Here is a 27,214-nt window from a genome sequence, read left to right as displayed (position 1 = left end):
GTGGAGTAAAACCACAATAAGATATGACCACATACCCCATAGTGCTCGTGAGGATGTGGAGCAACCAGAACTCACACACTGCTGGTTAGCATATAAAATGGTACAACCACTTTGGAAAATTTGGCAGTTTCTTATCAAGTCAAATGTACACTTAGTATATGATGTAGCAATTTCAATCCTAGGCATTGTCTCAAGACATATGAAAACATGTATATGAAAGTTCATAGCAGCTTTATTCATAACAGGGGGAAAAAAGCTCTTCCCCTAAGTGGCCTGAGGTGACCTCTGAAAATGGTTCACTATTTGCTTGACCCAGAAAACCCTACGAAATCATGTAAATCAAGAGGTTCAAATCTTCGTGTTCACTTTAAGAACACACGTGAAATTGCCCAGGCCATCAAGGGTATGCATATCCGAAAAGCCACCAAGTATCTGAAAGACATCACTTTACAGAAGCAGTGTGTGCCATTCCGTCGCTACAATGGTGGAGTTGTTAGGTGTGCCCAGGCCAAACAGTGGGGCTGGACACAGGGTCATGGCCCAAGAAGAGTGCTGAATTTTTACTGCACATGCTTAAAAATGCAGAGAGTAGTGCTGAACTTAAGGGTTTAGATGTTGATTCTCTGGTCATTGAGCATATCCAGGTGAACAAAGCCCCCAAGGTGCGGCAAAGAACATACAGGGCTCATGGTCAGATTAATCCATACGTGAGCTCTCCCTGCCACATTGAGATGATCCTTACTGAAAAAGAGCAGATTGTTCCTAAACCAGAAGAGGAGATTGCACAGAAGAAAAAGATATCCCAGAAGAAACTGAAGAAACAAAAACTTATGGCCCGGGAGTAAATTCTGCAGAATAAATGCAAATAAAAATAAAAAGAGAATGTTGGTGGCCTTTTATTATTAAACATATTTCAAGTAAAAAAAAAGAAAATAGGGGGAAAAAAGAGGAAGAACCCAGAAGTCCATCAATAGGTCGATGGGTAAAGAAATGCAGTATATACATCCAGTGGAAAGGTATTCAGCATTAAAAGGGAACTAACAACTGTTGATTCAGGAAACAACATGGATGAATCTTGAAAACATAAAGCTGAGCAAAAGAAGCCAGACACAAAAGAGTACATGCTATATATTTCTATTTATATCAAGTTCTAGAAAAGAGATGTCTAATCTATTAAGTGCCAAAAGTTAGACTATTTCTTGCCTGAGGCTAGGGGTAGGGGTAGGGCTGACTGAGAAGGGGCACAAGGGAATTTCACAGGGTGATGGAATATCTTCTTTGTGGCAGTGGTTATATGAGTTTATTAATTGTCAATGCTTATTTAATTGTACCTTTAAAATGGGTACATTTAGGGGGAGGGAGAGAACAGGTGGAGCACAGAGGATTTTAGGACAGTGAAACAACTCGGTACAATACTATCATGATGGATACATGGCCTTATATATTTGTCCAAACCCATAGAATGTACCACACCAAGAGTGAACCCTAAAGCAAACCACAGACCATGGGTGATTATGATGTGTCAGTGTAGGTTTTATATATATATATATATACATATATATATATATATATAATGGAATATTACTCTGCCATAAAAAAGAATGAGATCTTGCCATTTGCAGTGATGTGGATGGAGCTAGAGTGTTATTATGCTAAGCAAAATAAGTCAGACAAAGATAAATACCATATGATTCCACTCATATGTGGAATTTAAGAAATGAAACAAACGAACATAGAGGGGGGAAAAGAAAGAGAAATAAACCATAAAACAGGCTCAACTCTTAACTCTAAACTATAGAGAACAAACTGAGTGTTGCTGGAGGGGAGGTGGGGGGTGTTGGGAGAAATGGGTGCTGGGCATTAAGGAGGGCATTGACTGTGATGAGCAATGGGTGTTGTGTGTAAGTGAAGCATCACTATATTCTATACCTGAAACTAATATTACACTGTATGTTAACTAACTGGAATTTCAATAAAAACTTGAAACCAATATATATACTGACTTCCATTACCCTAGATCAGGAGTCAACAAGCTATGGACCATGAGGCAAATCCAGACTACCATATGTATGTGTATGGTCTTTTGGCTAAGAATGGTTTTTCTACCTTTTTTTTTTTAAGATTTATTTATGTATTTGAGGGGGGAACGGCAGAGGGAGAGGGAGAGAAAGAATCTCAATCAGACACGATGCTGAACACAGAACCCTACCTGGGGCTCAATCCCATGACCAAAAGATCATGACCTGAGCTGAAACAAAGAGTTGGATGCTCAACCGACTGTGCCACCCAGGTGCCCCTGGTTTTTCTAGTTTTAAATGGCTAAAAATAGCAAAAGAATATAATTTCATTACATACAAAACTGGTGTGAAGTTCAAATAATCACGTTTTATTGGAACAGAGCCAGCCCCATTGCTTTCTCACTACAAGTTGAGTGAGCTGAGTAGTTGCAAGACATCACATGGTCCACAAAGCCTGAAATATTTATTGTCTGGACCTTTCCAGAAAAAGTCTGCTGACTGCCCATCTAAACAATAATCTCCTCCCAATAACACCATCCCTTTGCAGGCTACTAGGAAGCAAGGATTGCTCATGTATACACTTTTGCAACAAAAAAGAGGCAACATTTACTGAGAAAAAAAACAAGGTAAACCAGTAACAAAATTTATCTGCCGAAGGGCTTAGCTATTAGAAATTATGGGTGTTCTTTGGCGTTCTTTCACCTTCCTGAGAAATGTGGTCAGGCTTTGAGTTCAGTTCCATAGACAAAACATTCTCCGTACCCCAGACTGCAAAGTCAGCCTGATGGGCAGCTAGCTGGCTGGACCTGGGAGGGGTCAAGGGCCCCGGAAGTGAATATAGTTCCTCTCATACCCATTGTTCCTTGCCACTTTTTCTCTCAGACCACTGTTCTTTTGACTTTCAGAGCACTTCCAAAACATAAGCAGCTACAAGACGTCTTAATACAAGATGTCTATGTCAGCAACTACCGTCGGAAGAGACTCCATTTTTCCCGTCACTTTCCTATCTCCGTGGGCAGGGAGCAAGAGCAGGGATACCTTATACCTTCTTTCCCCTTTTCCCCATTCCACCTAGTCCCATGTCCCCAGGGCCCAAGCTGCCCCGAGAGATTTCAAGGGTCAGAAGCAAATTACGTCATGTTGCTATCTGATTCTTCACCTCCACAGTATGTTTACTTAAGGGTAACATGTGAAATGAGCTTCCAGAGAAGCTGAAAAGGGAAAAATAATCAAAACACACAGCCTGAGAGGATGATCAACTTTACTTCTGACGTATTCAGGTGCTTACAAGTTCATTACTTACATCAGAGTCTGAGATCTTTTCTTTTTTTTCTTTTTTTTCCTGATGATGACTTTCTCACTTCAGTGTCCACCTCTCTGAATCAGGCCTGAGGGCACTGATTTGGTTTTTCATCCCCTGAGGAGCATGTCTGTAAATTTACCCAGTTTTACGGTCAGAGAAGTGCTACCTGCTCCAACCAGAGAAGTTAAAACCAGAAGCCTCTACTCACGAGTTTTCCTTGTAAGCAAATGACCCATCTCCACTCCGCCCCCTGCCTCCGGCTCAGAACATCTTGCCTCCTATGAACCCACATGAGGAAGAATTCAGTGAGGTGAGTGGATCGTTTCCATTGGCAAAGGAGAAATGACAAAAGGTCAAACGTCCTTGTATGTATTCTGATGAAAAGGTGACTTACTGTTGTATTTACCTAATAAAACCTCTCTCCAGGTGAACACACTGAAATGGAGTATCTTATTCCGTGGTCAGCCCTGGAGCATTGAAAACAGAAGCCACTGTACATATAAGCCCCATTTCAGAGAAACACAGGACAGGAGGACTCTAAGTAGAATGAAGTCAAGCCCAAACAGAGAGATTACATTGAATAGTAGGCTATTGGCTAAACCGTGAATTTGAACCCATAAACTGCACAGAAAATGCTCTTATTATTTCTTTAGGGATACACCTTGCTCTGAGAGTTTCATTTCCAATAAGACGGAATGAGAATGGGACTGTCTGTGGCCCCTGGAAGCCCTACCAGACAGGCTGATCATCTGAAGGAAGCCCCGCCTCCCTCCTGTAACTGCAAGTTGGGCTACCTAGGGGCAGGAAATATGCCAATGAAAGATCAATGTGCATAAACCATTGTCATCTTCCTGACTTTCTCCTAACACGCTGAAGTGCAGGTGTTCAAGAAGGCCACACCCCTACCGCCATATGAATTTGTTCACCTAAGAGGCTTCCTAAGGCAGACTTTTTGGCTGATGGCCTATTGGAGTCAAAATCAGTTCAGCTTTTATGACTCGCTCTAATTGTCCCAACTGAGGGGAAAGCTTTTGGAAAATATAGAACCGCTCCCTACTTATTTTGACAAGTGGCATGGCTGGGGCCTCAGTGACCGGGGGGACTCCCCGAGTCTCCCAGCCGGCTGTGGCAGAACTGAGTGGCAGCTGGGCTCCAGGCACAAGAGGGGCCCTTTCCTCCATGCTAAGGCTACCCCTCTCCCATGCTGGCTTTCCATGCCAAGACAAGTCTGAGCAAGATTCTGTACCATTTCTTTCTGAAGAACAGTTCTGCTGTCCCCTTCAAAAGCACTGGTAAGTTGACTAGGTGGTGAATCTTATCAAACATCCCTGTTTGTCAAAAGCCCATGCCTGTTGACCACAGGCATATGGATTCTCTAAAGTGGTTTCCCAACATGAAACAATTCATCCAACATTGGAGGGTTTTTCTGGAAGTGGGAAGTACACACATTAATTGGCGTGGTGTGTATTTATGCTGTACATGTTCAGTGAAAGGGTCACATGGGGTTTGAACTGCTTTTTTCACTCTGCTGTGTCGGCACAAGGTGTCTACTCACCTTTCTCATTACACTCCTGGGGCAGAAACAAGGACACATGATCGACTGTGATTCATACAGATGGACAGATCCAGGCTCGTCAGCGCGTTCTCCGTTCCAGTTTCCTGTCTGCATATCGCAATGACTCCTTTCCAGAACCATCTTTTAAAAATGGTGATTATAGCAGCTTTATTCATAATTGCCAAAACTTGGAAGCAACCAAGTTGTCCTTCAGTAGGTAAATGGATAAACTGGTATATCCAGACAATGGAGGATTGTTCAGCGCTTAAAATAAATGAGCTACCAAGCCATGAAAAAAACATAGAGAAAACTAAATGCATATTTCTAAATGAAAGAAGCCCATCTGAAAAGGCTACCAAGGTTCTAGCCACGAGTTCCAGTATGTGGGGCTTTTTCTCCATTTGATTCTCCGCAAGCAATTCTCCAATACCAGATGGGTGTTTCACAATTCAACTCAATTCTGACACTATTATCTTCCTGGAGATAGCATCAGATTCCACAGGTGGAGGGCTCAGTCCCACAGAATGGCCCTCCGCTTCAGATGCCAATCACGTCTAGATTGTTACCTGTGCTTCTGACCAATCGGCTATACATCAGACATGAAGCTCTCCACCGCCCCTTCCTTAGGTTTGATTCATTTGCTAGAGCAGCTCACAGGACTCAGGAAACAGTTTACTCACTAGATTACCTATTTATTATAAAGGATATTATTAAAGGACACAAATCAACAGCCAGATGTAGAGATGGAGGGTGAGGTTCTGAACAAAGGAGCTTCTGTCCCCATGGCGCTCAGAGCCTGGCACAGTGGCGTGTGGAAGTGTTCTGGATCACCAACCTGTAAACTCTTTGAATCCTCACCTTTAGGGTTTTCATGGAGGCTTTTCCACACAGGCAAGAGTGATTAAATCAATGGCTATTGGTGATTGATTCTCCTTCCAGCCCTTCTGTCCTCCTGGGAAGTCAAGGGAGTAGGAAGTCCTAACCCTCTATTAGGAGTTGGTTCCCTGGCAACCAGACCCCACCCTTAGGCACTTTTCCAAAAGTTGCCTCATTAACATAACAAAAGACACCATTACTGCTCTCAGCGCTTAGAAAATTCCAAGTATTTTAGGAGCTCTGTGACAGAAATGGGACAAAGACCCAATATCTATTTCTTATTATAAATCACAATATCACCATTACACACTGTATGATTCCAACAATATGACATCCCAGAAAAGACATAACTTTGGGGGGGAGGAAATAAAAGCAGAGCACAGAGGATTTTTAGGTCAGTGAAACTATTCTGTATGCTACTGTAATGGTGGATACATGGTATTACCCATTTGTCCAAAACTATTGATAATCCAATACCAAGAATAAAACCCTAATGTGAACTGTGGATTTGGAGCGATTATAATGTGTCAGTGTAGGTTCATCAGTTGTAACAAATGTGCCACTCTGGTTGGAGTGTTGATAGTTGGTGAGGTTATGACATGTGGGGGGGGAGCGGTATATTGGAAATTTCTATACTTTCCACTCAATTTTGGTGTGAATCTAAAACTGCTAAAAAAAATAGTCGGTTTTTGAAAATGGTGAGAAGGGAAAATTTGTATACTTAGTCTGGGCTGCCTCCTCCAACCCCATACTCCTCTCTCCTCCCTTTTCCCCCCCATAGCCAATTCCCTTAGCTGCCCAAGGCATAAGATCATACTGTCTTTTGTTTCCCTGTAAATGAATAATAGTATGGTGTCAGGACTTAATATGTAAGTCTGTACACTTTTAAGGCATTTTAGGAGCATTTTTAAAAAACTGCAGCTTGACGAAGGCAATGCTAGACCAAAAGAGTGAATCTTCAGCATGGAATTCCAGGCATTGATAGAGGAGGTAGATACTCTGAGGACAAAAGTAAGGAGGAGCCTTCCCCGTGTCCTGTTAGTCACTCCTGGTGTTTATCTAGGAGATAAATTGATAAGCCTCCCTGACTGTGCAGTTCAACTCAAATTCAAACACTGTTTATTGAATACCTACTATGTGCTAGACACTTTGCAATATCCTACGTGGCTTAATTAACAATAGGCATTTTAATTTAAATTTTACAGACATAAAGATCAAGTAACTTGCCCAAAGTCACCAACAACAACAAAAAAAAGGAAACACCAAGGCAAAGACCAACGTCTGAAGGATATTTCCACTTTACTGTTTCCACTCTTCTCTGTTCCACTATACAGTTCCAATTCCAAGGATACGTTATAAATCTGTGCTGAGATATTGGTTGTAATGGCCATTGTCAAAGTTGTAGATGAGTGCCTTTAATACAGAAAATCAGTGCTCTTAGTACTGAAAATTTTGAGTTGATATTAATGCCTCAAATAAAAGGAAATTAAATCATTTCATTTCCCATATCTGCAGGTCAAACCGAGCTTTATGCCTAGTCCCTAAACTCACAGTCTCAAGGGTAACAAACACTGATGGGACTCACTTTCAATCAACCAACACATATTTATTAGGCAACTACTATCTAAGTGAAAACTGAAAAAGGATGTAACAAACCTGAGATTCAGTTTGTGTTTAGAGCCTGACACCTACACTCAAAGAAGTAACTAGAAGGTAAGGTGGACTACCGTAGGTGCTAACGTGCTGGCAGGGGGGTGGGTGTGTGTGAAAATCAATACCATAAGAGTCCAAAAGAAACACAAATCTCTTAAAGTTGGAGCATTCAGGAAAATCTTTGGGGAGGTATTTTAGGGCTAAATGATAAGCAGATAAAAGGAGAGAAGGACTAAAAATAAGTCCGTTGGGAGGCTAGGCAATGATCTCTGCTGGACATAGTGAGGCCGGGAGTGGGGAAGGGGATAAAAGAAGGCAGAATACCAGTGGAAAAGTGACCAAAAAATTGGCTCATTGGATATGGGCAACAGGGCAAAAGGCTCTAGACTAAAAAGTAGCACCAGAGTTTCTTCTAAAATAAAGGAGAAGCTGGGAAGAGTTGGAAGTTTGATTTGGGATACAGAAGTTCCCCTTATCCGCAGTTCTGGTTCCCTGGTTTCAGTTATGTGTGGTCGACCACGGCCTGGAAGCAGATAGTCCTCCCTGTGGTGAATCATTAGACAGGTAATAGTAGCCTAACACTACATCAGAACACCTGTGCCATTCCCCGCCTTCATCTCATCACAGAGGCATTTTATCATCTCACATCATCACAAGAAGAAGGGTGAGTACAGAACAATAAGATACTTTTGAGAAAGAGAGAGACAGAGACCACATTCACATAACGTTTATTACAGTATATTGTTATAATTGTTCTATTTTATTATTATGGTTGTTAATCTCTTACTGTGCTTAACTTAGAAATTAAACTTTATAATAGGTATGTATGTATCAGAAAAAACCTAGTATGTTTGGGTTTGGTACTATCCATGGTTTCAGGTATTCACTGGGGGTCTTGGAACGTATCCCCCCTAGATAGGGGTAACTACTGTATACTGAGTTAGAAGTGGCATTGGAACATCCTACATGTCTAGTGGGCAGTTAGGAGATTCTAGTTCTCTGGAGGAAGGTGGCAGCCAGAGTTAAAGTCTTGGTGTCCTGTACCTAGACACATGGGAATAGATAAGTCTGCAGAGGAACAAAACACTCTTAACTAACATTTACAAGCTATATTCTATGTTCTAAGCATGTGCTTAGAAACATTTAATTTAATCATCACAACTCCATCACATAGAATGCCCTAGTACCATTATTATGCATATTTTTGTAGATTGTGAAACTGATTCAGAGAGTTTTTCTAATTTTTCCATATTGCTCAGCAGATAAGCAAATGGTAAAGCTAGGATTAGAACTCTAAACTCATAGTCTTAAATGCAAGAGAAGGTAAGTTGGCTGACTGGTAACTACCAAGGAAGTGACAGAAGTTAGGTGGGTTTGTTTGCCTTGGCACAAGACCTGGGAGACTGGCAAGGCCAGACAAGATGGAAGGGGAGGGGAGAGGCAGAGCCTTCCAACACCTGGCTAGAGCCTCCCTCCCGAGCTGAGCACCAGCAAGCCTTCTTTTGCTAAGAATGCATGTCCAAGAGAGGGTTGTGCCCACTGAATCAAAGTCATCTTGATCACTTTTTATCCTCTCTCTTAGCCACTTCCTGAGCAAAACTTGCTGAACTTACCCAATCCAGCCCAGTGCACTTTTGAACCAGTCAATCTCCTCCCTGCAAATACCAACATGCTTCCTTTCCTACTCCCCCAGATTGGCTCTGCTGATGAACTGGGCTCATGGTTTCTGTTCTAAACCTTGTTCTTCTTCCATGAGTAAACTGAGGCAGCAGAGTACAACTTGGAAGACAACAAGATAGGTGTCTTGGACAAAATCCAACTCAAGCTTAGCAAAATTGTGAGGTGGGGAAAATATGCCTTTCTTTATCTCCCCTTTATGGCTTTTTCCCCCAATTCCCTCAGGTTCCTGCTTTTGATCCAATTCATGGGGTGGGGGCACTTTTTCAGAGTCTTATGCCCACTTGTTCCTTCATAATCCTTTTAGCAAAACTCTCCTTCATGAAAAGATAGATAAACTCATTTACTTTCATATATAAAAGACTGATAATGGCTTTATATATATCTCTACCAACTATTTAACTCAGCACAGAGCCATTTGATTTGTGCCCTGATTATAAACACCTGAAAGTCAAGTCAAAAAGGAATATTAAAGAAGGAAAATCAGGCAACTTTCAAATTGCTGTGTCCCTGAAGAGTTTCTACTTATTAGGCCGATCATAGTCCTTTTAAATTTTTGCTTTAGAAAAAAAATACACTGAAATTTAAAAATCTAATCATCACGTTAGTCAACAGTTTTACCATGTGGGCAATTTATATCCATTGAAAAATATTAAACAGAGAATGGACTCCGTAAAGCATTGTTTTGAGAATATGCTGGCAAAAACCATGGTCCCTAACTTCAACTAACTTACCATCTAGTTAGGAACATAAGACCGATGTGAAAAGCAATTAACGCCCAATAAATATGCTAGAGATGTTAAGTATAATAGACTTTTTTTTTAAAAGATTTTATTTATTTGACAGAAAGAGAGAGAGCGAGAGCAGGAACACAAGCAGGGGCAGTGGGAGAGGGAGAGCAGGCTTCCCGCTGAGCAGGGAGCCTGACGTGGGACTTGATTCCAGGACCCCGGGATCACGACCTGAGCTGAAGGCAGACGCTTAACGACTGAGCCACCCAGGCGCCCCAAGTATAATAGACTTTTAAGTGAAACAGAAATCTCTAGAGTCTACAGTGGGCTTTCACTTGGGAGCAGGATCTTACCTGACCCTTCTCACTGGAACTTCTTATCCTCACAGACCACCCTGTAAGCATAAATAAAAGGGCTTGATAAAATATTTTAAAACCTACCTCTAAAACTAATATAACATTATATGTGAAGTATACTTCAATTAAAATGAATAAAATTTAAGAAATATTTTAAAATCTTTTCCTATAAATCTCTAATGTATTATGTTAAGCGAAAGAAGCCAGACTCAAGACTACATTTTGTCTGATTCCGTTTATATTACATTCTGAAAACAGCAAAACCATAGGGACCGAAAACAGCTTAGTCGGGGGAGGGGCTGACCACAAAGGGCCAACATGAGGAAATTCTGGAAGGTGTTAGGACTCTTCTTTATACTCATCGTGGTGGACTCTTAACTGCATATATTTGTCAAAACCCAGAATTGCACATCAACAGAGGTAAATTTTACTGTAAATAAATTCTACCTCAACTGAAAATAAATAAACACTAAACCTAAAAAAACCCTTTTTCCAAAGTGTATGGATGTGTTGGCCAGGTGAGTAAGGACTACTCAGGTATCCAAAGCTAAATGAGAGTGGGGATCTGGTGAGTCAGAGATGCCTTGAACCTGGACTCTGACATTTTCTGATCCTGGTTTGGTTGACAGAGCCCTGAGGCTAATGTGAGACAGAAAAGAAAGCCCAATTTGGAAACTCTAAAAGGTAACTCTTGATAAAACTAGGACCCTGATGGATTTCACCTTCAGTTAAGAGCAAGTTAGAAATAAACCTGTTTTTCCCAGCCCTTCCACAGGGGACTACTTAAAAAGTTGTTTGTCTCAAAATTTGATGCTGAGTGGAGAAGAAAAAGAAAATTCCCCTTGGGAATAAGTAGCCACAAGAAAGATTTTATTTATTTATTTGTTTGTTTCTTTTGCACCTTGAATGCACACTATCAGGATAGACTAATATATCTCAAACCAAACATTTCTTTTAGAATGTTTTTGAGCTGGTAGAACCTCTCAAATACCTGGCAGAAACTAATTTGAATTTCCCCCTTGAAAGAATTTACCTTAAACCCAATCCTCACAGAATTCCCTAAGCTAAAGTTCCAAGGGGTATGACTCAGTCAAAAAAAAAAAAAATCATAAAATACACAAGAAAACAAAGCACCAAGAGTGAAATCAAGCACAAACAGCAAATAGCTAAATCAGATCTGAAAGCACTAATCAGTTTTGACAAAGAACTAAATACAACTTTGAGGAATGAAAACATTTAATGATTTAAAATGAAAATTTAATGAATGAGCTTGTAGGATAGTAAAGTCCACTGAAGAAAAAAAAAGCCACTGAAGAGAGATATGGTGAACTTAGATCTTAAAAATTATCCAAATGCATCACAAACAGATAAAGGGACATGACGTCCAAAAGAGAGATTAAGAGACATGGAGAATGAGGTGTGAAGATTTAACAGATGTGTAATCAGAGTTCCAAAAGAAGAGGAGACAATATCTGAAGGAATAAATTCTAAGAATTTTTCAGAGCTTATAAAAAGACTGTAGCCCAAAGACTTCAGAAAGAAAAAAAAAAAAAAGCATAAAATACAAAAAGAAATCTATACCCACATGCATCATGAGGAAATTGCTGATACCAAAGACAAAGATCATAAAAAAATCCAGAAAGAAAACAAAATTTAATTTAAATAAAGAAAAACTAGAAAGCAGATTGCTATGATCTGAATGTTTCTGTCCTCCTAGAGTCCTATGTTGAAACCTATTGCTCAGCACGATGGTATTAGGAAGTGAGGTCTTAAGAGATGATTAGGTCATTATGGCAGAACCCTTATGAGTGGGATTAGAGCCCTTATAAAACACCCTGCCAGCACCTTGATCTTGGACTTCCAGCCTCCAGGATTATGAGACATAAATTACTGTTGCTTAAACCACCCAGTCCACAGTATTTTGTTACAGCAGCTTCAACAGACTAAGACCCTAGTCCAAAGAATTCAGGAACATTAACTTCAAAGGAATAACAATAAAGTTGACAGCTAACTTTCTTAACATGAGACAAAAAGCCAATGAAGTAATATTTTTAATATAACCAAGGGGAAAACACTTGGAAAGAAAATTCGGGAGAGTGTGATTCAGAAAAAAGAAATCATAGCAAAGTTTTGAGATACAAAAGAATGATGAGCAAAGAAAGCAATATGCAAGTAAATCTTAACATTGATTAAAACAATAATAACCATGTCAGTGGGCTAACAAAAATAATAGCTTGTAAGTTAGAAGTTGGCTAAATTAGTGTTCTAAGGTTTTTATATAGATCTGGAAGATGGTTAACATTGATTAACTTTGGATTTGCAAGTTAGGTTATACATCTAATTTTATAGGGTAACATCTAAATGAATTGAAATAGCACATAACTTCCAAACAACTACAATAGTGGGATACATTAACACACATCAGTAAGAGAGATCAAGCAGACAAAGAATAGTCTACTGGACAAAAATAGAACACTGCAGAAGGCATATTGATTTCAAGCACATATAGGGTATTTATGAAAATTGCCCACAGACAGACTGTGATGGTTATTTTCATGTGTCATTTTGATTGGTCCATAGGATGCCTCAATATTGGCCAAACATTACTCGGGATGTTTCTGTGAGTGTATTTTTGGATAGATTAACATTTAAATTGGTAGACTGAGGGAGCACCTGGGTGGCTCAGTTAGTTAAGCATCTGCCTTAGGCTCAGGTCATGATCTCAGGGTCCTGGGACAGATCCCCACATCCGGCCTTATGCTCAGAGGCAAGTCTGCTTCTCCCACTCCCTCTGTGATCTCTCTGGCTCTCACCCCCTCTCAAATAAATAAACAAAATCTTTAAAAATAAATAAATACATAGATAAATAAATAAATTGGTCGACTGAGTAAAGCCGATTGCCTTCCCTAATGTGGATGAGCCTCATCCAATCAGTTGAAGGCCTAAATAGAACAAAATGCTGATCTTCCCCCAAGTAGAGAGTATTCTTCCTGCCTGATGGTCTTTGAACTAAAACGTTGGTTTTTTTCCTGCCTTTGGATTTGAACTGAAATATTGGCTCTCCCTGGATCTCAAGCTTGTTGGTCTTTGAACTGAAACTGACCATGAACTCTTCCGGTTCTTCGGTCTTCGGACTCAGACTAAACTAATCATTGGCTCTCCTGGGTCTCCAGCCACCTCACACCTCAGATCTGGGAACTTGCGAGCCTTCATAATTGCATGAGTCATTCCTTATAATAAATCTCAACTTCTCTCTCTCAATGTGGATGTAGATATACATAAAGGTAGGTCTCAACAAATTTCAAAAGATTTCCATCTTTGACAATAGTGTAATTAAGTGGAAACAATTATAGAAGAAAACTAGCAACATTTGACAGACTTGAAAATTAGAAAATATACTTCTAAATATTTTATGTATTAAAGAAGAAATGAGAAGAGAAACTAGAAAATATTGGAACTGTATTAATCAGCTGTGGGCTGCCATCATGAAATGCCACAGATCACATGGCTTGAACAACAGAAATGTATTCTCTTATGATTCTGGAAAGTGGAAAGTCTAAGGTCAAGGTGTGGCAGTATTAGGCTTCCAATGAGAGCTCTCTTCCTGGCCTCCTGATGAACACCTTCTTGCTGTGTCCTCAAATGGCCAGGGGGGAAGGGGCAGTGAGGAAGGGAGCTTGATTTGGTGTCTCTACTTGTAAGGACACTAATTCTATCAGATCAGTGCCCCACTCTTAGGACTTAATTTAACCTTAATTACCTCCGTGTAGGCCTTGCCTCAAAATACAGTCACTTTGGGGTTGCACAATTCAGTCTACAGCAAGAACTGAACAATAAAAAATATTAAATACCAGAATTTATGAGTGTAGCTATTGACGGATAATTACAGAGAAGTGTGTAGCTTTATTTTATTGTTTTTAATTTTTTTATTTAAATTCAAGTTAGTTAACAGTATTGGCAGTATTGGTTTCAGGAGTAGAATGGTATGATTCCAACTATATGACATTCTGGAAAAGGCAAAATTACAAAGATAAGAAAATCGTCAGTGGTTGCCAAAGATTGGGGTGTGCACTCAAACAGACACCTCATGGAAGAGAAAAGCCAAGGAGCCAATAAAAGTAAGAAAACAGATAATCAACCTCATTAGTAATCAGAGAAATGAACATTTAAACTGTAGTGAGGGGGCACCTGGGTGGCTCACTCTGTTGAGTGTCAGACTCTTGATCTCAGAGTTTTGAGTTCAAGCCCCACCTTGGGTTCCACCAGCATGGAGCCTACTTTAAAAAAAAAAGCACTTTAAAGATATACAAACCTTGTGACCCAAGAGTTTGGCTCCTGATCTGTACCCTAGAGAAACTCTTGCACCCCCCCAGGGGAGATAGATACAGGAAAGAATGACTAGTGGCGCTTCTGCAATAGCAACAAAGTAGAAATAACTCAAGTCTTCACTAACAGCATTATTAATAAAACATTTTCTTATAGAGATGCACTGTATAGCAGAGAAGCTATAGCAAGGTTGAACTTTAAGAACATGATGTTAAGCAAGAAAGCAAGTCAGGAGTAAAATCGTCATCGCCAGGGGTTAGAGGAGGAGGAAGTGGGGAATTGTTAATCAATGGGCATAAAGTTGCCGTTAGCCAAGGTGAGTAAGTTCTAGAGATCTGCTGTACAACATGTGGTTAACAATACTGCATTGAATACTTAAAAATCTGTTAAAAGGGTAGATCTCATGGTAAATGTTCTTACCACAATTAAAAAGAAAGAAACAGTATAATAAACGTTAATGGAAAAAAATAAAAACAGGTCAAAAAAGAGTGCCTACAGTCTCATGTAATGATATGCAGTATCATATAATGACTACATATATATAAAATAAATAAAGATAAACCTGAACAATGTGTTATTTAGGAATGCTAACATATTTGGTGAAACTATGAAGACAAGTCAAAGAATAATAAAATAAAAATGCAGGATTGCCTTCTGAGTGTAAGAAAACAGGATATGGTTCAGGGATATGTATAGGAGAATTTCAAAGATAATGGTTATATAATTTTTATTACACTGGATGATGGGTCATATTTATTGTATCTGTATATTATTTTGCATCTACTTTATGTTCAGTTACAAGAATTTTAAAAATAAGCATTCATTCAGCAAATATTATTGAATCACTACTATGTCTCAAGCACTGTTCTAGGAGCTTAGGATACCTCGGTGAATAAAACATCCCTCCCTGCCTACCTATGCTTGCGAGGGGTCAGTGGTGGTCGTGCCAATAGTAAACAATAAACATTATAAATAAGTAAACAAGGTGGCATGTTCCAAGAGGAGAAGTGTTATGAAAAAATAAAATGTTGAGTAAGATAAATGAAAATGAGGCACGGGATGGGAAGTTTTGCCAAGCAATTATCTTGGAGGGGAATAATCTAGGTAAAAGCAAGAACCGCATGAAGGTTCTAAGGCAGGAAAATGTCCAGCGGTTTGAAGAACAGCTGGGAGGCCCCTGTGGCTGAAGTAAAGTGAGCATAGATGGGAAACAATAGCACATGTGATCAGGGAGGTCCTGGTTAGGGGTAGAGGTGGGGGCTGAAGGATGGCTACAGCTTATGTAGGCGTTCTGAGCAAAAGAGTGATGTATTAGTTTTCCATTGCTGCTAAAACAAATTGCCACACATTTAGTGGCCCCCCCAAACTCAAACTTACTAACTTACAGTTCTATAGTTCCTCCGGGATAAAGTCAAGCTGTCAGGGTTGGTTGTTTTTGGAGGCTGGAGGGGAAAATCCGTTTCTTTGCCTTTTTCATCTTCTAGAGGCAGTCCTCACTCCTTGGCTCCTTCCTCCATCTCTGAGGCAGCTCCCAAGCTTCCACCATCAAACTGCCTTCTCTCTCTGACTCTAGTGCTATGGCCTCCCTCTTCTAAGGACCCTTGTGATTGCACTGGGCCCACCCTGATAGTCTCTCCGTCTTGACAGCCTCAGTCACATCTGCAAGAGTCTCCTGCCATATAAGGTGATACATTCACAGGCCCCAGGGATTAGGATGTGGATATGGTTGGTGACAAAGAGACCACAAGAGACACGATTGAATGTGTTTTTAAAGGGATTTTGCAAGAGTAAATGTAAGCAATTAGGAAGTTATTCTAATCATCCAATTGAGAGTTGATGGTGGCTCACACCAGGCTGGTTGGGGAGAGGGGTGGGATCAGATACTGGATATATTTCTAGTATAACACCAACATTATCTCATAATGGATAAGATATGGGATATGAAAGAAAGGGAGAAGTCAAGGGTGAATCCAACTGTTTTTTCGCTTGAGCAACCAGAAAGCTCAAATCGCCACCAATGTAGGTAGAGAAGACCATGGATGAGTACATTTTTGAAGAAAGATCCTCTCTGTATGTACATTGAGGGAGACCACAAAAAATAAGCACATCCTTATATACAATGCACCTTGGCAATGTGACTGTACCACTCCTGCAATCAATGGGTGAAGGCTACTTCTCCATCCCTTGAATCTGGAATGACTTTGTGACCAACAGAATGTGGCAGAGGTGACACCATGTGACTTCCAATCCTAGCCTCAAGAGGCCTTGCTGCTTCTTACTCCCATTCCCTTGGAAAGCTGCCCTGAGACTGCCCCTCGAAGAAGTCTGGTCTAGCTTGCTTGATGATGGCCAAGGACAGCAGGGACAATTACCCCTGTGAGGCCCTCCAGGTCAGCCAGCCAACCACAGGCACCAACCACCGGATATGTGATTGAGACATCTTACGCCACCCAACCCAGTTGAGTTTTTAATGGTATCATAATGTCTGTTCCCTTTGTCGTTCCTTTTGTTCTCATTCAATGTTGTTGCCAGGTGTGGCAATAGGCAGAGACCTCACCTGTGTGGGCTGCATCATTGGCTTCCCCTGTCTGCTGGCCTCTGATTTGTTAAGGCCATTGGAGTGCACTGGCTGGAGACCCAAGGCCATTTTTTTAACATATTGCAGGACCCTAGACTTAGGATGCTTTAATCCCTCACAGTGTCACTCAATCTTACACATGATTGTTGTCTAGTATTTTAGTTTCAGATTGTTTTTATAGCCACTGTGTTAATGGCATTTATTCTAATGAAGTCAGTTCTTATATATGTATACATACGGCTTATCATTTTTCACCATTTCTTTTTAAAGAACACTTCTTATCTCTCAGTTACATTTGATTTTTCCTGAATTCACTCTTTAATAATTCTGTCAGAGGGTTCTGTGAGGGGTAAACACTCTCGCTTTATTTTTCTGAAAACATCTTCATTTTACTTGGACCTCTGAATAGTAGTTTGAGAATAGAATTCTATGTTCACATGTATTTTCCTTTGGCACTTTGATTTATTATTCGTCTTTGGCCTTTATTGTTGAAAAGTCTGTTGTCAGTCTAATTGTCATTTCTTGGTAAAGGATATGTCTTTTTCTCTGGATGCTTTTAAGATGTTATCTCCATCAGCCTTGATCCATACCTTTGCCTATAGTATGTCTTTGTGTGGATTTATTTTTATTTATCCCCCTCAAGACTCATTATATCTCCTGGGTCTGAGTATACATGTTTTTCATAATTCTGCAAAAATTCTCATCAGTACCTCTTCTTATGTAAAATAGTAAGAGTAAACAGGGTGCTGTGGGTCCCTCTACTACCTAAAAGCATCCCGTACCTCCCCTGTGTTACTCAAACAAGACTATTCCTAATGGCCTGTTCACAAGGGTTGCGCTCTTTTACACCCTCCAAAAGTTCAAAGTCATGCATCAGTTTAGTTTCATAGCTGGACCACAACTACCTTGGATAGTTTTGGTTTTGTTTTTCTAAAGTTTTTAAATCCCTATCTCTTGGTTGGGAGAGCAAGCCCACACCTTCTTCACTATGTCTCTTGCACTTTTCAGCTTCATATTCTTATCCAGGGGTCAACCTACAGGCCAACTTCAGCCTGCAGCTAGTTTTTTGCAGCACCTGGGAGCTAATAACGGCTTTTACATTTTTAAAGGGTCGTAGAAGAAGGAGAGGGAAGAGGAGAGACTGTACAGGGTGAAGCAAATGAGGCACTCACCTGGGGTACAAAATTTAAGGGGGAGCCAAAAAACTCTATAATATTTTAATACAATATATAAGAAATAAAATTGGCAAATTATGGCCTGTTTTTGTAAAGTTTCATTGGAACCAGGGTCAAGATTAGAATGAGATAGGCTCATGCAAAGGCAGGATTTGTTTTATTTTTTATTTATTTAAAATTTTAAAATTTTGTTCATCATAGATTTTTTGCACTCATGTAGATTTTTACAAAATATGCATTAAATATGATTTATCTTCATGACCAAGGTTTTTGGTAAATTTTTCACCCAAAACAGGTGCCCCACATGCCTCACCCTAGTCCCAGCTCCACCTAGAATCCTTACAATCTGGCCCTCCCTGAAAAAGTTTGCTGACCCCTGCTCTTATCTACTGCTTGGATTCCGTTCTTCTCGAAGACTTTCTTTTTAAAGCTCACTGACTTTGGTTCTAATTTGATAGATTTAATTTTAGACTGCTACCCAAGTATCATCCTAGTATCTCTTTACTGAACTTCTGAGTAAGAGACACCATTTCCTGGATTCCATATTGTCTCTGGACAGAAATTATCTCCAAAAGTCCTCTTATGTCTGAAAACGATCTTAACTTTTCTCCTGCATTTACTGATAGTTTGACTAGATATAAAATTCCAACAGCAAACTTATTTTCCCCCTGAGCTTTAAATACTTTGGCCCACTGTTTTCTAGCATCTATTATTGCTAACAGGAAGTTGCAGATAAGAATTCTGATACCAGTCTGATTTTTCACTCATTTTTTTTCTCCATGAGCAATTTGTTACCATCTTTCCTTCATCCTTTGTGCTCTGAAATTGCCCAGTGATGCATCAGGTAAGGGTCTCTAGTCATATGTCCTATTCAGCTTTGGTCAGGTTCTTGCATTTTGAGGCTCACACTTAATTTTTCCTCTGGAAATTTTTCTTCCCTAAATACTTTGATTAAATTCCTATTAATCTGATGTTGAACATTCTTACTTGATCCTCTATCTTTTTTTCCATCTCTTTCTATTGATATTTTAATTTCTGAAGCCATAGGTTTTTAGTTCCCAAGAGCATGTTCATGTTCTAATTTTTTCATTTTCCATGGCACATTCTATGTCCTTATTTTATGGATATGCATCATGACTTAATCACTGATATTTCCAAGATTCTACTTGATGTAAAAGTTTATACATCAATTTCTATTTGATGTATATTTTTTTAGTAGGACTTTATAGTGCATATTTGTGACCAACAGAGAAAGAAGTTATTGTAGGGTTTACTTTTATAAGATACATATTCTAGGGGTGCCTGGCTGGCTCAGTCAGTAAAGCATGCAACTCTTGATCTCAGGGTTGTGAGTTCGAGCCCTATGGTGGGTGTGAGATCACTTAAAGATAAAATCCTTTTTTAAAAAATAAGATACATATTCTAAATTTTCAAGCAGCCATTTCTTTTTTAAAAAAATTAAATAGGAATTGATTTTTGTCCTCCTGTTTGAGGAAAGCATTGCAGAACGTCAACATGACCAGTTAAGATGGAGGCAGCATTTTCTGGCCCATAACCAAAGTAAACTAACCGGGCTGGGTGAGGCACGGAATCCAGAATGTTAGCCTCAATAATTCAATATTCATCTCTTCGTAGTCTCTTCTCCCTCCATATTCAAATCTCTCTTCTAGAGAGTTCTTGCATAACATGCCTGTTACTGCAAAGGCAGCTGCTCTCTCTCTTTCTCTCCATCTGCCCCCATTTTAATGCTCATGTACCTACTTTTTTGGGGGGTGGGGTGGGCGGAACTCCAAGTTTTGACCCATGAGGGAAAGATCGTGTAGAATGAGAATCAGGAAATGTGGTGTTGTCCTACTTCTGGCCACTTCTTTGCCTCATGCAGGAAATACAGCCCCTTACTAATCAAAGTGTGGGTCTTGACGGCAGCCTGGGCATTATCAGGGGACTTGTTAGAAATGGAGAATCTCAGGCCCTGACTCAGACTTAATGAATCAGATTCTGCATTCTAACAAATCTGCAGGTGAGTTGTGTGCGCATTAAAATTTGATCGACATTGATTTAGCCTCTATGAGCCTAAATTTTCTGTGAAATGGAAGTTTCAATCCCTACATAGTCTTATTGCTCTAAAATCCTACAGTTTTATCAATGAGAGGAAGGAAAGAGAGAGCCCCTCTTTCAGAAGGACCCAGGAACTGTCTGTTGATGTTTTGTCTCACAATTAGATCCTGTGAGTGAAGGTGTGAGGTGTCTTGTTGAGGTAATGGAGAATGGCAGAAGCTGTCCACACGTGGATTCCGGGACATAGGTGCAGCCAGAGAATGTTCTCTAAGAATTGAGTGTCATCAGTTCCACTGCTGCCAGCCACATCTGGAGCCATTTGGGATCTCTGAATGCCACTTTCATCCTGGATGTTGTGTTTGAGGTTGTTACATCTGAAAGGCCAAAAGTCTTTGGAAAGTCTTTGTGGAAATGACAGGAGCTCTCTGAAGATCTGAGGAGAGCTGTGTCAGAAGAGCGTAAGTGGGATTCTAATTAGAAAGACAACCACAAAGAAACATGGGCATTCGGTCATGACTGTGACCTTCAGGGAAACATTTGTCCTTCTTGCTTCTGCTCTCTAGCTCTCTAAACTAGTCCTGAGAGACACCTAGATTTCTGAAGCCCCTGGGGGGGGGGGGCAGGAGGGTGGTTGTAGTTCTGAGACCATTGCAGGATATATGACCACCAGCAGTCCCCAGGGGTGTCCAATTGAAGCCAGAAAAAGTGCTGCCCTATGCAAGAAGCTACTGCAGGGGGATTCTCCAGGGCAGCAGAAGATCAACCCCCTCTTTGTGGTTCCTGACCTACCCATTACATTGTATCTATATCATACCTGTAATTACAAAGTAACTGTGGCTGCTATTTTGTTAAAATAACATAGAAAGCTATTATGACTCAAAAGCATAAGAGTTCTTGTGTATTTATTAAAAGTTTCAATCAGCCACAATCCTGCCTTAGATAAACCTCATGGGATACTACACAACCCCGCCAGTGTAAACGGAAGATATGTGAAGGGGGAAGCAGTGTAGGGTAGGTAAGCAGATCCACCCTGGAATTCCCAGACGTGGGTTCAGGCCTTAGCTCTGATTAGAGCTCTGGACTCATCTGTAGATAGGAAAACCAAACTGGGTGACCTCTCTCACTTTTATGTGCCAGAATTTTTCACAAGTCAGCTTTAGAACCACATTTCATGTGCTGCCTTGTTTTCTTTCTTTTGTGACTGTCTTGATTACACCAGTAGTTTGAAAACACATTGTGGGCAGAGATCCTGTATGTTACTCTTTTTATATACCCACTGAGATCTAATCAGAGCTCGTGGTAGGACAGGGACCATGTAAGTCCTTTGCAGAACAAATGTGTAAACGAATGGCCTTGGATCTGTCTAAACTCTACCCCATAGTTGCCAGACAAAAATAAAATATTTTCTTCAACTCTATGCCATCTGGGTGATATAATTGACTTTGCTTTAAGAAAACTATTTGCACCTCTCTCTTTAAAATAAATAAATAAATATTTAATAAGGCAGGGGGCACCTGGGTGGTGCAGTCGGTTAAGCCTCTGACTCTTGGTTTCAGCTCAGGTCATGATCTCAGAGTCCTGCAATCAAGCCCCCCACATTGTGCTCCACACTCAGCACACAGTGTGCTTGAGATTCTCTCTCCCTCTCCCTCTGCCCCTCCCGCTTATGCTCTCTCTTTCTCTAAAGAAAGAAAGAAAGAAAGAAAGAAAGAAAGAAAGAAAGAAAGAAAGAAAGAAAGAAAGAAAGAAAGAAAGAAAGAATTCTTAAAAAAAAAAAAAGAAAACTACACCAAAAATCTTACAAACATTGGCAGCCGTCAGTGATTCTTTGCCTTATAAGTGGGGTTTGTCTCGGTCAGGGGCTTGGCAGGAAATGTGAGGCACTCTTAGAAGGAGTAATTGGAGAGTTTGGTAAAGGAACTGTTTACAAGGGTGTGAGCAGGGTTTAGGAAAAGCCGGAGGGATGATGCACCAGTGACCTGCACTGAGCCGGAGCAGCGAGGGCTGCCCCCACCTGCCCTCACCGAAGGGAAGGTGGAGGGAGCAGGGGCTGGTCATGCCTTCCCTGGAGGGGTGCAGCTGCCAGGCAGAGAGGGAGCCAGGAAAAGCAGCACTGCGACCTTCTGTCCCTCTGGCCATCTGTGTGGTGAAGCCTGGAGGTGCACAATTATTCCAGAAAAACTTCTTTCAATAATAACCCTCTTCCCTCCCAAGGCCCTTTGAAAGGTCAGAAAATTTATTTTTGGAAGACTAATGACAGTGCTGGAAACAATTTTGTTTTAAATGAGATTGTGTGATCAGAAAAATCAAAGCAAGAAAGTCACAGACCAAACCACTGGAAGCAAAAGCAATCCACTCCAAAAGCATCTCAAAGAACTGCCAGGCTTGGGGCACGCGGGAAGAGAAATGGTGCACCAGCGGGGCAGTTATCAGGATTGATAATGAAAGGAAATTAACTCTTTTCTCCATGGCAGCTGACCCCAAAAAGCTCCTTTTGGCTCACAGTTCCCTTGAAATATATTCCCAGTATTTCTATCAATTTCTATCAATGTGTTCTCATTAGCTCTCTAGTCCCCTTGGACTAGCAAATCTAGCTCTGGAATAATCTAGCTCTGGAGCTCTTTCTGGAATAATGAGACCATTTAGGTCCTTCCCATCCCCACACCCACTTCCTCTCTGGGCATCCTTCCTGCTCCTGATATAGCTGCAGTCCAAACACAGAGAGGGGCTACCTGCACGGGGGGCTTCTAAGTGTGGGTGGGAGAGACTAAGGGAGCATCAGATACATGTTTAAAAGGCTCCAGTCGGGGCGCCTGGGTGGCTGAGTCATTAAGCGTCTACCTTCGGCTCAGGTCATGGTCCCAGGGTCCTGGGATCGAGCCCCACCTCGGGCTCCCTGCTCAGTGGGAGAGCCTGCTTCTCCCTCTCTCACTCCCCCTGCTTGGGCTCTCTCTCTCACTGTGTCACTCTCTGTCAAATAAATAAAAATTAAAAAATCTTTAAAAAATAAAAAAATAAAATAAAATAAAAGGCTCCAGTCTGTACCACCGCAGCAGATGCAGGAGGGAAAACAGAAGGAGAGGCGGATCTTTGGGGAGGCAAATGCACATTGTGCTGCACCCCAGAACCTTCCATACCCCAAACACGGCCTTCCTCATCTGCCCGGGCCACATCCACACGCCCTGAAGAAAAAGCCTGACAACGGTCATGCACTCCACCAACACCGGCAAGAAGCCCATGGGGAAACATGCATTTAACCGAAGAAGAAATCCATGCCAACTGTTTACACAAACCAAACACATGGCAACGTGCTTGCACACACTGTTTGGTACCTTGCTATTTCACCCTACATTTTAACCATAAGTGATAAGATATTGGAAAATTTTCCCTGTCAGTCCAGAGAGAGGCTTCCTTATTCTTTATTTTGTTTGTTTACAGCTCTATATTATTTCACAGTACTGATGTACCATAATTCATTTAAATAGCCCCTTATGATAGACAGTTTAGGTTGCATTGTCAAACTTTCTGATCTTTGTCAATCGGATAGGGGATAAATGATAATTCGGAGTACTTTTAGTTGCATTTATCTTATTATGAGTGAAATCGAACATCTTTTCATGTATTTAAGAGACATTTGCATTTTCCCTTCTGTAAGCAGCCTGATCATATTCTTTCTTGTTCTTTCTATTGGGCTGTTGGTCTTTTATTACAAATAAGAAACCGATATCTAAATTTGGGGGCTGAAAAGCAATGGAATTAAAACTTGTTTAACATTTCTGAAGTAAAAAACAATGTAATTGTATTTAGATGGCAAATCAACTTCATCGTCTTAACATGCGGCATTTTTTTAACTTCATAAATTTAGCTTAACAGAAAAGAAAATACATTGCTAAAGCCACCAAACTCTTACAATCTGAAGACTAGAAAGACTCTTCCACATTATTTAGCTTTATTGCTTCATTGTATGGGTATAACTGAGAGGAATCAAGGCAAGCAGCCTTAGTTAATAGAATTAGCTAATGGAATAAAACACCTCCAGATTACTAGCCCAGGGACCTTTGTAGTCTATTTTGTTGCTCCTCCTAATCTGCTATTTAGAGAAACCAGAATTTTCTGTCCTTGACTGAAAGTTTCTTTTCAAAAGATATGTGAACAGTCAGCACCAAACCCTTTGAAGAAAGCCCGGGACAGCTGAGCTCAGTTTTGCTGGGGTGCTTCTCCTAACCACTTCCCTGGCTCTCCCAACCTTGACCTTAAGCTTCTATAAAGGGAAGAGTTCAGCAAAACTGGGTAGATGAACAAATATTTTGGATTTCTCTCAAATGACAGGACAGAACAAGGCAGCCGGGGCCGAGGTGTGGCCAGGAAACTTCAGAGTCCGGCACTGAACTGAATCCCGCCATCCAAGGTAAACATGCAGCTGAGTGAAATTTCAGGCCCTTGGCTCTTTGCCTTTATGTCTGATCCCCTATAAAAGAACATAATATTTGATGAGAAACAAAAGATGTGAGCAAACCAGGTAATAATCACGTACTGAGAATAGATACAGGAGGTTAATTTTTTAGGTCCTGGATTAGTAAGTGACAGAGGGTATAAAACTCCAAATGTAAGGACTTCAGCAGAAGCAGTGCACTGAGAAAAATACAGCATTAGAGCCCCAGGCTGAGTAAGGATACATTGGAAGGTGAGGAACCAGAGGCCAAACTCTTTTCTTTAAGTAGAGAAGAAATTAGTTCATGCCCACATGTCATTCTGGCAGTCTCTGAAGAAAAACAGGTATTCCTATGCAAGAATGAGAGAATGGGACGGGCTGAGTTGTACCAGGAGGGAAAGAGAGTAGCGGACCATCTCTGATGGATCACACACAGGACTGTCTTAGCAGTAGTCCAGGAGAAAACTGCCTACACAGTCAGGACTGCCCTGTACAGTTGGGCAGCTTGGGCACTGCTCAAAGGCACCATCTGAAAGAGTGCCCTGCCTATCACTACCCAAATTGTGTAGGGAAGAAGATTCTTCTTGTAAACGTATCTTCAGGGCTGCATCTGCCTAGAGGGGAGCACCTTTTCCTAATTCAGGCAAAGGTGTCATGCCGACTCCTGGCAGCCTGAGATCTTATTATAAATGCAGAATCTCAAGTCCTCCCCCTACCCCCACCACTCAATCAGAATCTTCCCATTAGCAACATCCCAGGTGACTTAGACACTCATTAGTCTGAGAAGCACTGCCCTAAAGCACAGGAGAACATATGTCACTTTGTAGAAGGGAAACAGATACACAGGAAAGTGTTTTCTTGGAGAAGAAGTGGGGTTGCACTTAGGCCTCCTGAGTTCCAGTCCTTTTCCAGTAACCTTTTACTAACATGGCCCGGATCCCTCATTACTTTTAGGGTTCTAAGCCTCCTGGAATCCTCAAGACTTGGGATTTTTTTTCACATCAGAATGGGGCGGTCCTCAGATTATATCTGACCCAAAGCAGCGGAGCTGCTCCTGCTCTGCTCCTGCCCTTCTCCTGCTCAGAGCTCCAGGCCTCAGATTCTAGCTAGACCCCAGGTCTAAGATCATGGGAGAGGGCTGCAGTACGTGCGTGTGCATTGAGGTGTGTGGTGTCTCATGCACACAAGCATGAGGAGAGGGTGGGGTGGGTACGGGGCAGACAGAACCACACTGCATGCACATCTTGCTGTTCTACTTGTCTTTTTATTTAGGGTTTAAATACTCTTCTAAGGGCCTCAGCCACCCCCTCAGCCTGTCATATGGTCCGGAAGAACTTGCCGCTCAATGTTCTCTGTGCTTCTCATATGGGCAAACAGACTGTACTTCTACACTTGGGGTGTCTTTCAACTGAAGTTGTTCCATTATTGTTGGTATAATTTCTCTTTCAATTGCTTTCTCTCTTTCTCTTCTCTTAAATTCTATCACCTTACTAGTCCTGCTAACTGATGTCCAACCTATAGGAATAAAGGAAAGTCTTGAGGCCAAAATATTGAGGAGAGAATTCAGAGTCTTAAAAAAAAATTCAGGTGCCTTGTAAAATTCAATACGTCTGTAAAATTCTGCTTCCAATTTATCCATGTGTAGTAGGGAGCATCATTCACAGTTAAATATCGGCTTGCCACTTCTCAGAGAAAAGCTGTTATGTTTTTCTCCTTAACATGTTCTCATTATCTTTCTTTCTGATATTCTTCTCCTCCCCCTCTCCCCTGTCCACTCTCTCCTCTTCCTCTCCTTCTCTGCCCTCCACCTCCCACCAGAGGGGACCTCTTTCATTTACCCTTGGCTGATTATCATTTCCCAAGCTCTTCTTTGTGAGTCCCAGAAAAGAAAGGAAGACAGTGGAAACAGGTGTCTGCAGCAGGCTTTCCCAGTGTGAGAGCCTATTCCCAAACAGGGAATAGGCCTGCCCCCCGCTTCCATCCCTCCGTTCCTCATGGCTTCCGGCGCTGGAGCCTGGGGACCCTCGGGCACTTGTGCACATAGAGGCCGCCGGGTTTCTGCAGCTGGTGCACCTCCTCGCCCAGGAAGCCCCTGATTTCTGTCCCTGCTCACAACATTTCTGTCCCTGCTCACTGATTTCTCCCCCCTCCCCCCACTTCCAGCCATTTGTCAGGTAGGCAGAAAATTGCTGAAAGAGTTTCCACTGATACTTTCTATCAAGACAAAAGCCAGAGGAAGAGCATCTGTCTTAGTCTGAGATAGTAGGGGGTGTGGTCCGAAGTCTAAGAAAAGTGAAGACTTTACATTTTTGTGTGACTACTGATCAAGGACACAGAAGGAGGGCTCGGTGGCTTTGTGACTTCCTCCAGCTTGCTCGTGTTATTGAGAGAAAGCTTTGGACTCATAGCCATTTTCTTCTCTCTCTCTCCTCTCACTCGCTAAGCCTTCAAAGCAAGGAGGATGTTTTTCCAGAGG

This window comes from Eumetopias jubatus, unplaced genomic scaffold (genome assembly GCF_037043125.1).
Source record: "Eumetopias jubatus isolate StellerSeaLion01/CBP00866 unplaced genomic scaffold, mEumJub1_p1.0 scaffold_2, whole genome shotgun sequence".
NCBI lineage: Eukaryota > Metazoa > Chordata > Mammalia > Carnivora > Otariidae > Eumetopias > Eumetopias jubatus.
This window is presented reverse-complemented; position numbering follows the sequence as displayed.